Source organism: Phyllostomus hastatus, unplaced genomic scaffold, assembly GCF_019186645.2.
Source record: "Phyllostomus hastatus isolate PE091 unplaced genomic scaffold, TTU_PhHast_1.1 phas_scaffold_501, whole genome shotgun sequence".
NCBI classification, from domain to species: domain Eukaryota; kingdom Metazoa; phylum Chordata; class Mammalia; order Chiroptera; family Phyllostomidae; genus Phyllostomus; species Phyllostomus hastatus.
The window spans coordinates 38,670,504-38,683,483 of record NW_025334033.1 but is presented as its reverse complement, the minus strand read 5'-3'; the positions used below and the strand labels follow the sequence as shown (position 1 = coordinate 38,683,483).

The 12,980-nt window shown below is 43.1% G+C and overlaps 1 protein-coding gene across 2 annotated transcripts in view; it reads left to right on the top strand.

Moving 5' to 3' along the window:
- Positions 1-9,938: 9,938 nt before the first annotated feature.
- The window catches only part of ARMH4 (armadillo like helical domain containing 4), a 105,574-nt gene continuing 102,532 nt past the window's right edge, over positions 9,939-12,980 (top strand). Inside the window, exon 1 of one of the 2 annotated variants that reach the window (XM_045822932.1) lies at positions 9,939-10,056. The gene's annotated coding sequence lies outside the window, so the exon portion shown is untranslated. Of the gene's footprint in view, positions 10,057-10,658; positions 10,679-12,980 lie in introns of those variants that run through there. The other variant, XM_045822933.1, reaches the window with a different exon arrangement.

Sequence of the window (12,980 nt, the reverse complement as noted above, 5' to 3'; positions counted from 1 at the left end):
AAGAGCCCATTTTCTTGCTGGCTGTTGGCAGAGGCCACTCAGCAAATAGAGGTCACCTGTAGTTCCCTGCCATTTAGTCCCCTCCAGATACCCTCACGCTTCACATCTCCCAGACTTCTCTGGGTCCAGTCCCTAAACCTAGATTTAAAGGGCCCCTGTCAGTAAATCAGGTCTACCCAGATAATCCCTCTGTTTTAAAGTTAATTAATTTGGGACCTTAATTACATTTGCAAAATCCCTTCACAGCAGCACCTAGATTAGAGCTTGATTGAATAACTGGGAGATAGTGTGTACCTATTAGGGGCCAGGAATCTTTAGGGCTGTCTTAGAATTCTTCCAATCCCAATCTGCACCTCCTCAAAATTGCTTTTTTTAAAAAAATTATTTTATTGATTATGCTATTACAATTGTCCCAATTTTCCCCCCTCTGCCCACTTCCACCCCAGCACTCCCTGCTCCCTCAGGCAATCCCCACACCATTGACATGGCCATGGGTCATATAGGTAAGTTCTTTGGCTACTCCATTTCCTGTACTGTACTTTACATCCCCATGGCTATTCTGTGACTACCTATTTGTACTTCTTAACCCCCTCACCTCTTCTTTACCTATTCCCCTACAACCTCTCCCACCTGGCAACCATCAAAATGTTCTTTGTATCCATGATTCTATCTCTGTTCTTTTGTTCACTTAGTTTGTTTTTTAGATTCAATTGTTGATAGATCTTTATTTTTTTGCCATTGTATTGTTCATACATTTGATCTTCCTTTTCCTAAATAAGTCCCTTTAACATGGTGATGGTGAACTCTTTTAGTTTTTTTCTTGTGTAGGAACTTCTTTATCTGTGCTTCAATTCTAAATGATATCTTTGCAGGGTAGAACATTATTGATTGTAGGTCCCTGCTTTTCATGACTTTGAATATTTCTGGCCAATCCCATCTAGCATGCAAAGTTTCTTTTGAGAAATCAGCTGACAATCTTTTGGAAACTCCCCTGTAGGTAACTAACTGTTTTTCTCTTGTTGCTTCTAAGATTCTCTCTTTATCTTTAACCTTTGGCATTTTAATTATAATGTGTTTGGAGTGGGCCTCTTTGCATTCATCTTGTTTGGGACTCTCTGTGCTTCCTGGACTTGTATGCCTATATCCTTCACCAAATTAAGGAAGTTTTCTTTCACTATTTTTTCAGATAGATTTCCAGTTTCTTGTTCTTCCTCTTCTCCTTCTGGCACCCCTATGACGCAAAGGTTAGATCTCTTGAAGTAGTCTTAGAGGATGCTTACTCTATCCTAATATTTTTTTTTCTATTTTCTTCTTGTTGCTCAGATTGGTTGTTTTTTGCTTCCTTATGTTCCAAATCATTGATTTGATTCTCACTTCACCCACTCTACTGTTGCTGCCCTGCAAATTGTTCTTTATTTCATTTAGTGTATCTTTTGTTTCTGACTGGTTTTATGCTGTTGAGGTCCTCACTAAGTTCTTTGAGCATCCTTATAACCAGTGTTTTGAACTCTGCATCTGGTAGATTGCTTATCTCCATTTTGTTTAGTTCTTTTTCTGGAGTTTTGATCTGTTCTTTCATTTGGGCCATGTTTCCTTGTCCCCTAATTTTGGCAGCTTCCCTGTGTGTGTTTCTATGTATTAGGTAGAGCTGCTTTGACTCCTTGTCTTGGTAGTGTGGCCTAACATTGCAGGCATCCTGTAGGGTCAAGCCTCCCCTATCACCCAAGCTCGGTACTTGAGGTGTGCCTTTTGTGTGGGCCAAGTACACCCTCCTCTTGTCATTGAGCCTTGATTGCTGTTGGCAGGTCAATTGGAGGGATTTACCTAGGTCAGTCAGTTACAAAGACTGCCTGTGACCACAAACTGCCAACCTCTGCCCTCTGTAGAGGATCAGGTATGCAGGGGCAGGATTGTGGTGCTCTGATGTGGTCTGTGTTTCCACTGGGTGCACAGGCACTAGAGTTTCCCGTGTGGTGCAGGCCAAGGCCAAGGTCAGTCCATACCTGTGTTCTTCCTGGAGCCAACCTACATGACCTATCAAGCAATCTGAGATGGCTGCCACTTGTGCTGGGCCTGGAGATTCCCAGGCAAAGCCAAGCTGTGAATCTAGGCTGGCTGCTGCTAGTACTGGGCCTGGGGCCACTTAGCAATAGGTACCGGGGCTTGGGGCTTACTGAGGCCGACTGTTGCTTGTTTGATAGGATTTAAGAAGTTGTGAGGCATGAGCCAAGACCAGACATTCATATGGAAAAGTCACAGTTAACAGTTTGGGTGGGCCCATAAGTTGGGTGGAACAGAGTCTCAGGGGATCTCCAAGGTGGGGCAAACAGTGTTAGTGAGGTTGATGGAGTCTCAGATACAGCCCCTGCCTGCCAACTCTGTAGCTTTGTAGGTGGAGCGCTCAGAAAAGGGACAAGGACCTCTGCCCACCTTTCTGTTTGGGCAAAAGCTGTCCCTCAGCTCTCACCTTGATGCCAGAAACTTCAGTTCCTCCCCCTATGACACTGGTGCCTTTCAAGCTGCTACCCTGGTGCTGGAGCTCAGAGGGAGTGAGTCTGAGAAAGTCTATGTGTGGGTTTTTTAACGGAAATTGTATGGGACTCCAGAAGTTTCTTCCACTGACTCAATCCCCTCTGGTTTTTGCAGCCAGAAATTGTGAGGACTTATCTTCCTGGCACTAGAACCTTGGGCTGCGGGGCCAGGTGTGAGGTGGGACTCCTCACTCCCAAGATATCCCTTCTGAATTTTTATCCAATGCATATGCATGTGGCACCAGCCTGTTCTGAATCTCCACCACTCCTGTCAGTCTGGATGGATGCGGTTTCTTCAATCTGTTGTTGTTGGACTTCTAATCAACTTGATTTCTTTTTTTTTTACTTCCTTTCTGACAGTTCTGAGTGATGGTTGTTCTACATTTTAGTTGTCTTGATGTGGTTGTGCAAGGAGGTGGTCCATGTTTACCTGTGCCACCATCTTTTCTCAAAGTTTCTATCCTATGGCTGCTCCTAAAGAACTCTAGGGATGAGAAAGCAGGAATCTGTCTTCCATCTCTTAGCTCAAGTGCCTTGTCTCCTGTTTTCCCAGTCAGAAGTCCACCTCCTGGGCCTGGAGGAAGAAATGGAGAAAGAAGAGGATGGAGGTAACCATTTTTGCTTTTGTTTCTTGCTCTGATGGGGCAAATGTTTCTATCTTCTAATATTTTTGTTTCTTCCATATCTTTAACATCTGCTGAAGACATTTTTCACATCTGCCACATTTCCTCTGTCTGAGGAGAGGGGAGAAGGAGAGAGAGAGGAGAGGAGAGGAAGTCAAATGCTTATATTTGTGCCTTGAGCAAAAGAATGGGCCTATAAAACTGCTCATGAATGAATAATGCATTGCACCACGTGGGATTTGGTTATAGTCCTTGAGGTTTTAAACACAGCAGCACACTGGAGTTCAAGACTCTAAAACCTAAAAGGATTAGGCCAAAGGTCTCAGGCTCTCATCTTTGAAACAAGGAACAGTGTATATATATACTGGAGAAGACATTACATTTCAAAACAGCAGCAGAGAACCGAGGAAGCAAGTAGAAGTATAAAAAAAAAGAAAACAAGAGAAATAGAATTTACAGAAGAAATGGCGTCTAACAGGGAAAATTTTTGATTTTTTGATGAGCCAAGCAGAATATGACCTGAGTGAAAAGTGCTCATCCACGTAAGATGCCCGCCGAGAACAATGTCCTCGGTGAACATTAGCAGGCGAGGGGACGTGCCTTAAAGTGCCTTTTACAAACAGAAATGGAAGGGAAACAAAACATGTCACTATGCCTGAAAACCACTTATAAGAAACTCCTAAAAGCAAAAAGAGAAAAGAAAGAATATCACGTGACCACCCCATCTATCTGTACTAGAAATCTTTTGGAGACAAATTTACTTCTTTTGTGGTGATGCTGCATGCTTTAGACCAGTGCAGAAGTAAGTAATTTTCTCTGTATGAGACATATTTTCAATCATTTGGATTCTGAAGGAATTTTTTTTCCCTTTGGCTATTTTTGTAAACAAGTTATGGAGGAATTGCTTTGAGCAGATTCTGCAAAATGCATCTTTTATGTCTACTCTACGTTGTAGGTCTTAACAAAAATAAATAAAAGAAAACGTATTGCTGTGGCTATTTCAAAGGGTTTGGACCTGCAAGGAATATAGAGTTCTGGATTCTGTTTGAAACAGTCCCCCTTCTTTTTCTAAAATCTTACACCCAAGGTGTCTCTTGTTCACGTCCAACTTCTCTTTAAATGAATATGAACTTTACCATTACAAAAGCTGTAGATTTGTGGTTAGAAGGGCACTTGAAATGTCAATATCAAGTGGCCCAGTTCTCTGGTTTCAGACAAGATATATGATGCATGGATTAACCCCTCCTCATAGAATGTAAAAAATAATTAAATCCTGAGTTTCAGAGAAATTTATAATGGAATGTAGTTTCTTAATTTGTGTGAGATTCATATATCTCCTTCTGAAGCTGGTCAAACTTTCTTTGTGTGTTAGTAATATTCACTTTGTGCTTTGTAGATGCAAAATGATGAGCATTACTGTGTTTATTTTGGTAATAAGCTTATGGCCATAATTAAATAGTCAACAAATACTTTTTGAACAGCTGCTATGGCAAGGCACTGCCGTAGGTGTTGTGGGAGACATGAGACTATATAAAACACACTGTTTTGATTCAGACAACTTACAATTTTTGTGAGGAAGGTAGTTACATAACACACGTCCTGACTACATTAAGACATGGACTTTCTACGTAGGCTTTATTAGATATTCCCTTTCTGTAGTAGTACCATGAAAAAAGATGGTGAAAATTGGTACCATTTTTATATCACTGAAGAAGCATATAGGAAAATTTTATATTATGTATTATCAGTAATGTCTATGTGTATATAACTTTTCTCTTTGCTGTATTCAAGATCTATAAGAAAAGTTGCATTCCATTATATACCTTCACCTACACCAATATTTTCCACAACACAAAAACACTTGTTGATTGATTAACCATGGAGGTAAACTCAATGTCAAAATAAATGCATAGCCCACATTACATGTTGGACGGCTCATTGCTTGATGACTGAATTACAAACTCAGTTCTGCTGTCAGGCCCAAGACAGTTTGGCCAGGAGAGTTAGTCATGATGCATAGGAACAGGGAAGGAAAGCCCTTTTTTTGCACTGGTGTCCATGCCATATCTAAACCTTGGTAAACAGATGTTCAGATTGTTGGTATTATTTTGGTTATGAGCTCCAAGTCCATGTTCATTACACGGTGTTGATGTTCCATTGATAATATCCTGTTCTCTGCTTTTGCTGTCAATGTGCTGCAGATTGAACATGCACTGTGTATTCTGAATGTGATGTTAAGGCTTGAATCCAGTTTTTAAAAATATTTGTTGGAGAGCAGATAATAAACAATAATGCAGTTAGCCAGAGTAAATATATTTGTTAGTTTTTCCACATTTATAACTATCCCCATTGTTTCCTTGTTGAGTGAGAAAATGGTGTTTCATCAGAAACCCCAAGCTAGCCAGAACAAAATTTATCCTTTTTTAGAAACCTAGAACAAAAGAGATCATATAATGTCTCTCACTAATCTATTCCAGTCTCTCAGACCTCTCTCTAACAAGAGTATATCTTCGGGCCTGACCTTTGCTATTCCTTGGTAAAGTCATTTGCTTTAATTCTACCCTCAGTAGAGGCAGAGAAGAGTAAATATGAACGCTGTTATGTTAATAATAAATACCTCATGTCCATTATTTAAGATAAGGAATCTATTAAAGTCATCAACTTATTTAGCATTAGGCATACAAAAAAGAGACAAGGATGGAGAAAGACTCTTGTCTGACATAGTAAAAGGCGATTTATATCTTTTCTAGAGTTATAGATGCCATTTTGAATATAGTTATTCATGATGACCAACTCATTTAGGATTAAAGAGTATATTCCAGAGGAGACATTAAAACTTTAATGTTCAAATCTCTTTCAAAGAATTTTTATAGGCAGTTTCACAAGGACATTATTCATGGCTGCAGGAGGAAAAAGAAAAAGACAAGATTTCTTTTTTTTGTAAATGTTTTCACCCTAGGCTTCATCTAAAAAATTTCTTTTTACATGGATGTACTGTTTAGAAGTCTTGTTTCTGTACCTGCATGAGTAGCTCTTTCCTCTCTTATCTTCCTTTTTCAAGGCAACAGGCATGAAAACATTTGTTAGAACTGAGTAGGAAAGTTCAGGGCCTAAAGAAAGCTAACACTTACTAAACGAATATGGAAAATAACAGATTTTAAAAAGAAAGGAATGTAAAACATAATATTCTGCTTCTACAACAATTACAGATTTCTTGAGGTAAAGCAAAGAAGCAAGAGAATTCTTCTGGGTGTTTGCATAAGAGTTGAATATTATAGATAAATATAATGGCCTTATATGTTAAGAGTTAAAAAAACCCTGCAGTATATAAAAACTTGCAGTTCCTGAGCTTTGTTTTAACCAAAATCACATTGTTATTGGATTCATTCTACCTACCTATCATCCCAATAAACTGCATACTAAAGACAATTTAGTATGAAGTAAAAGTTTAAGCTCATTAGTGCTGAAGTAGGGCGCGTCAAGTGTCCTGAGGGTTTTGGGTGCACTGAATACATCTATCAGAATTAATACAATGGATTCTAACAATAATTACCATTATTTACATCATCATCATAACCATCAGATATTTATTGAATGCCCAGAGTGAGCACAGTATACTTAACAATACTATTTTACACTGAAGTTGGCTCCTGGGAGATTCAACTTAAAAAGTTAACATCAACCAGGAAGTCCCCAACAGAGAAGGAGAGACAGGGAGCCGTGGGGCAGAAAACACTGGGAAATGCCGGAAAGCCCGTGTTCATAAAAGAAGGCTGGAAAGGAAAGACAGTCTGTTGTAGTGAAGAATATCCAATCTGCAGATGCCCCTGCTGTACACAGCAGCTCCTGTCCTTCTCCATCCATGCCTGGACCTCTTCACTGAGTGCCTTGGGAGCCTATAAGAGCAACAGAATCCAAGGAAGAAGTTTTAGAGGGTTCAAACTTAAAGCGGGGGGGAATCACTGAACGACAGGAAAGGTTTTGAGGAGACACCAGGTAAACTCAGCCTTCCGAGAAGCTTTTTTTTTCATGTGTCTCTTTCATTTCATTTTGTTCTATTGACTCACATGCTTGTCACTCATGTAATCTCAAATGAAAACAAAACAAACTAAAACAAAATACATCCCCAGGAAACAGTAGTGCAGCGTCTGGGGAAGCCTTGCCAGCTGGTTTTCAAGAGCTCTTATGTGCTCCCGTAAGTGGCACTTACTCGGGTAACGTCAGCCCCACTCCAAGTCTTGCTCTCACTCTTGTAAGACCAGAACCCAATTTTTGTGGCATCAGGAGTAGGTCTGTTACAAACAGACACACACAATTCAGCTCACGGATCTCATTTCGGCAGTGCCTGATGGGCATTATGCATGGGAAACCAAGGTGTCAGATAGTTACTTGGTAACTGGGAATTAGAATAAAGAGAATTAACTGATATACTGTGAAGCATTTCTACCCAATTAGTGATAGCTTTACCAATGGCATCAAGTCTGTACTGCCAATACTCTCCCCTCTGGGTGGCATTTGAATGGACATTGTCCACTCCTGGCTCTTGGGACTGGTTGTCCTGTTCTTCGCTACATGTGACCGATACCTTTCTGATAATGAAGGTTTTTATCAACCAGGACCAAGTCATCACCTAATACTGCAAAGGTAACCAGATAAACCACAGAATGCCCAGTTAAATTTGAATTTCAGATAAACAATAAATAATTTTTAGCATAAGAATGTCCCAAACATTGAGTTGAGATTTTCTATTTTCATTTACTAAATCTGGTGACCCCAAAACTAAACCTGCCTTCCTGAGCCCCCATGCTTACTTACCCTTATTGTAGTTTTGGGTGTTTCCAACCTCCCTGATGCACGCACACAGTTTCTTGCTTTACCCATAAAAGGCTAGTAACTTTCATTATGTGTGGATTTACTGATATGATTTACTTTTAGAGTACAACTGTCCTTGATTTACAATTTGTGTGGTGCAGTGTGGCAGAGTGGGTCTCATTATCATTGCCATGTACTGACAGTAGCTGTTGAGACAAATGGCATTAATCAGAGGTATTTAAAGCAATACAACCCATTTTGGGAAGGATAAAGGACTAGTATAAAGGAGTTTAATGAGATCACTTTACTTTTATTGCATACCTAGAATAATGTGGATTGAGAAAAAGGGATAAGGAATTCTGTTATGGGAGAAGAGTAATTTTGGGGAATGAAAAACTGTGTGTAAGGCAGGTGTGCCTAGTAGAGTTCTGTGGTGGGGACAGGTCTCTAGACCTACAGTGACACAGGTGTCTAGAAAGGAGAACACCAGGACGTTAGAGGGGTCTCATAACGAGAGGGAGAGGGATGTCAGAGGAACTTGGAATATTTCGTGTGGGAGCTGGAATTTTTCCCTCCTGCTGTCGTCTATTCTGTTTGTTCCTCTGGTCCAACCTCTCTGATTAGGTTTTTTTTTTCATTAGTACTGTTATTTGCCTTCATTTGGATCAAATAGACCCAATTTTGTGGTCTAGCTGGGAATCTCACCATATTATCTAACATTGGTTTTATGAGATGCGGTCTGAGTTTCAAACAACTGACTTACAGATAAAATGTTGAAACACACCTTGGTCAGGCTGGCTGTGACTCACTCACCTGGTGGGTATTGGATCCAGGTAGATGGCCTGGTCACAGTGCAATGTCTGACATGGTATTAAATTGAATACGCACCAAACACAGATCATACAGATTCAATTCAGTTCAATCACATTCCATTCAGCAACTATTTGTTGACTGCCTTTCTAGAAATACAAAGGTAATATCTTCTAAAGAGGGGTGGACTAGATAACAGTGCACAGTTGTGCACTGTGTTAGGTGTGGGGATCAAAGGTGAAGGAGACCTTGCCCTGACTTCAAGGTGTTTACAAGTAACTATGAAACAGGACTGAGGCTGCTTATATTAAAAAGAAGGGAGTTACTAAGTACAAGAGATGATGTATGTGGAAAGTGCTTTGCAAATATGAAGGGCTGTGGGGCTTGCTCGGGAATGGGCGACTAGGTTACTGACAACCCCTTTTACCTGCAATTGAAAGTAATAGAGAAGGAACACAGTCCTGAGAGACTGAGGATGGAGGTCATGAGTAACGGTGGCCGCATTAGCCGTAAGACCTTGGGCAAGTTGCGCAGCCTTCAGCCTCATCTTTCTCCCCTGTAAATGGGGATCACCAAAATCTACCTTTCAGGCTTATTGGGTAGATTAAACAGGTAATGAGTGAAACAAGCACCTAGCATTGTGCCTGCAAGAAGGAGTAAAGGGTTCAATAAACCCTATGTCTTATTAGCACTTACGTTCAACTTCTCTGGGTGATCGAGAAGGGAACAGTTTGTGTAGGGCTACTTTACAGGGTCTTGTTTCGGGACGCGCTACATCGTACAAATTCCACAAGTAACGCCCTTCAGCTTCCGACTTGCGCCCCTTTGCCCTAACCAAGGACCAGAGAAATTCGGGCTGTTCTAGCGAAAACGGAGCCTGGTTTCTTCTTCGTAGACACTGAAGGAAAGCTGTCGTAGAAGCCCAAGCTTCAAACAAGGGCAGCAGGGCAGGGGGTCTCGGGAAGGGTCTCAGGCGCAGCGTCCAGAGCAGGACCCACCCCCGCCGCTGGTCTTCGAAGCTGGAGCACAGGCGGAGGAGTGGGAGACGAGGGGCGTGGGGCGACCGCATCGGGTGTCAGTGGCAGCGGAGCCGGGGCGGGCACATCATCCGTCCAATCCCCAGCCGTAACCTCGGCCTCATGAATAAGCAACAAAGCGAAGCGCCCTCCCCCTGGCATCCCAGACTGTAGAGCGGGCCGCCAACGCTGCAGGGGCCGCGGCGGGGATGCTGAGAGCGGGCGCCGCCGCTCTCCGGGCGCTGCTCTGCTGAAGGCGCACAGGTGAGGACGGCCCGGCTCCTGCCACTCGGGCGGCCGCGGCTGCAGACCCGGGGCCGGGGCACAGACAGAGCCGGAGGTGCGGGCGGTGCGGGGTCGACGCGGGAGCTGTGCAGTCCGGGAAGCGCGGCAGTCCGCGGCGCGCCAGGCGTGCGCCCTGCGCCCCAGTCGGAACGCCGCGCCCGCCGCCGGGTGCAGAGGGGCAGCCCGGGGCGCTCTGGACGCGGAGCGCAGGCCTCGGAGGACTCGCCGCACTCCTCGCTCCAGCCCAGCCTCCGGGCTCCGCACCAGCGAGCGGGCCTTTGTGTTGGCGGAGCTTGCAGGGCTAGCTGCTTTTGTGTGGGCTTTTCTTTCTTCTCGCTTTCCCCTCCCAGCCTCACAGCGGTGATAGAGAAGTTCCCGAAGACCGCGATTTGCGCCTTTCAAAGCAGTGATCGCAATGTTCCCTATGCCAAACAGCGCCCAGCAGCTGAGGAGCGAGTGAAGGCTGCGGTGGCCACCGAGATGTGTTGTTACTTTGCAGAAAACAAACAGCTGAGTGCTTGGCGCAGAGATGTCTCTGAACCTCCTTACTCAGACCCTGGCCAGTCCCCCAGGACGCGGCAGGAAGACGCTCCTTGGAAAGGTCACTTAATTGGAAAGAGGGCCTGCGGGTTAGACGCGGAGGTCAGGCTCTGCCTGAGACTCTAGACGGGTTGTTGGCGAGGTGCTGCCTGGAAGTGCCCAGATGACTCCTGTGCGTCCTGGTCACTGACAGACCCTGACCTGTGTAGAATCTGAACACGTAGAGTCCTGGCTGGTGAGGAAGCAACCAAAGACTGTTAAAAGTAGGAGTTCTTAAAGATGAGAAATCTGCCCTCCCAAGTTGATCCCAAGGGTCTCCTAGGATCTCGAAACCTCATTTCAGGGCAGAGCTGTGGCGGAGGAGAGGAGAGAGGCTGCTTTGAAGTATCTGCGTTCATTGTTTGGAAGTTTTAGTCTGAGACTTAAGGGGGAGAGGAAGTGGTTCACGAAACCTTCCATAGAGCTCTGAGCGATTTCTTCTATAGGGAGCAAAACGTGTGGCCAATGTTTGTATGCCTCCCCCTCCTTTTTGTGCATTTCCCCCACCCCACGTGATGCTGTTGGGCTCTGAGGAGTTTCATTTAAGCCAAGAGTTTACAGAGTCACAAACCGACTCGCTCCCTTGCCATCACTGTCCTTCTACTGAAAGAAACTCAAAACCGGGGTGAGGTTTCATAGGATCAAAACATCGCTACTTACTTTTACACACAGTAGAGATCTAAGGGTAGACTTACTTTTATGAATAAGGTAGAGTTGTTATATTTGTCATAAGAATGAACCAAGCACTTATGCCGCAGACTTGATATTGATTGTGTTTAGTCACAAAAGTCCCAAGTCTCAGAAGTCTGATGTAACTGCAGCAACAGAGTTAATTAGGGAGATGTGGATTTATCTTTGTTTTCATAGGAAGCGTTTTACCATTGTATTCTGGCGTTTCATGCTAAACTTTTTGATATCATACTGTGGTATTACAGATATGGTGTGGAGCTAAATATAAGTATAGAACCAAAAGGAGGAAGGTGGGTTTACCTGTTTCCACTCTTCAGCTAAAGATGTACTTCACTGTTGATTTGCAGATGTTTGCCTGAAAATTTGCGCATGGTATTGTAGTTTTGTTTGTTTAGTCTCACAGCAGGGAAGCTGACTTGTTCCAAGGAAACCTGGGCTTAATCTTTATGAAATGAAAACTCATTCCCTGATGAAGATCTGTGGTCAGTCCTGTTTTTCCCTATTGTGTTTTCTTCCTGGTTGTAAGAAAATTGTCTGAATCAAGTTTCAGCTTAAAATGTTAGGTCTTACGATTATTCCTTGAAATATCTACTTGGGGATGATTCCCCATCACTTTGTCTACATGAGAAGCTGGAAGGGGAGGCCCCATGGAAAGAGCTAGGGGAAAAAAGGATGTCGTGGATGCTTCAGCTTGCTTACATTTCTGCAGTTTGAAAGGAGTGCATGTCAGGATCACAATAATATGTCTTAAACTGTATGTTACTTAAACCTTTTTCTTCAAACCATTTTCATGTCTATTGTCACCTTCTGGGTTCTCTTGCACCTTTTGAAGAAAACAGAATGAGCATTATTATCTCCATTTTGCAATGAGGAAACCGAGTTTCAGTGGTTTTGCCCAAGGTAGAGCTGGAACTTCAAACCAGTGCTTAAATCTTCAAGTCTAGCTTCTTTTATTAGGGATAGGACTATGCACCAGGGGTGATAAAGCACAGACATCTTCATTTATCTACAGTGCTAAATTATGGAGACTTAAAGCCGTGGGCTCAATATGTAGAAAGAACTTAGTTGTGGTCTGCAGGGATGGTAAAACCCTGGGCAGGTAATAATAGTTGCCAGAGTAACCATCTCAGTCCAGCCTACTTACTCTCTTCCCTGTCAGCACTGATGCCACTTTCCTCCTGGGGGACTGCTTTTCTTTGTGGTCACTCTATTCTCCCTCCCTCCTCTGTGGTCTAGCATGCTGCTGAAAGGATCATCTGTCATTCCAGCTACTTACTTTATAGTGAAAAATGACGGGGGCCAGATGATCTTGAAGCCAATATATCAGGCCACTAACAGCTGTCAGGAGCACAGTGCATCCGAAATGGGGTACCTCAATGCTGGGTGCCACAGTTGGGTTAATAGGGTCAGAGTCTTGATGAGCTCAACTCGAGGCAGATGAAATAGCATTGGCAATGAGGGCCTTCAGGATTAAAACAAGAAAAGATAGGACCGTGACAAATTAATCACTGAGGATCAGGAAAAACACAAGAGGGAGAGATTATAAAGATACAGACAAAGAGGGGAGTTTCCTTTTCCTTCATCAATCACAGGATCACTAATTGGATTTTTAAAGGTGAGACGGTAACAGGGAA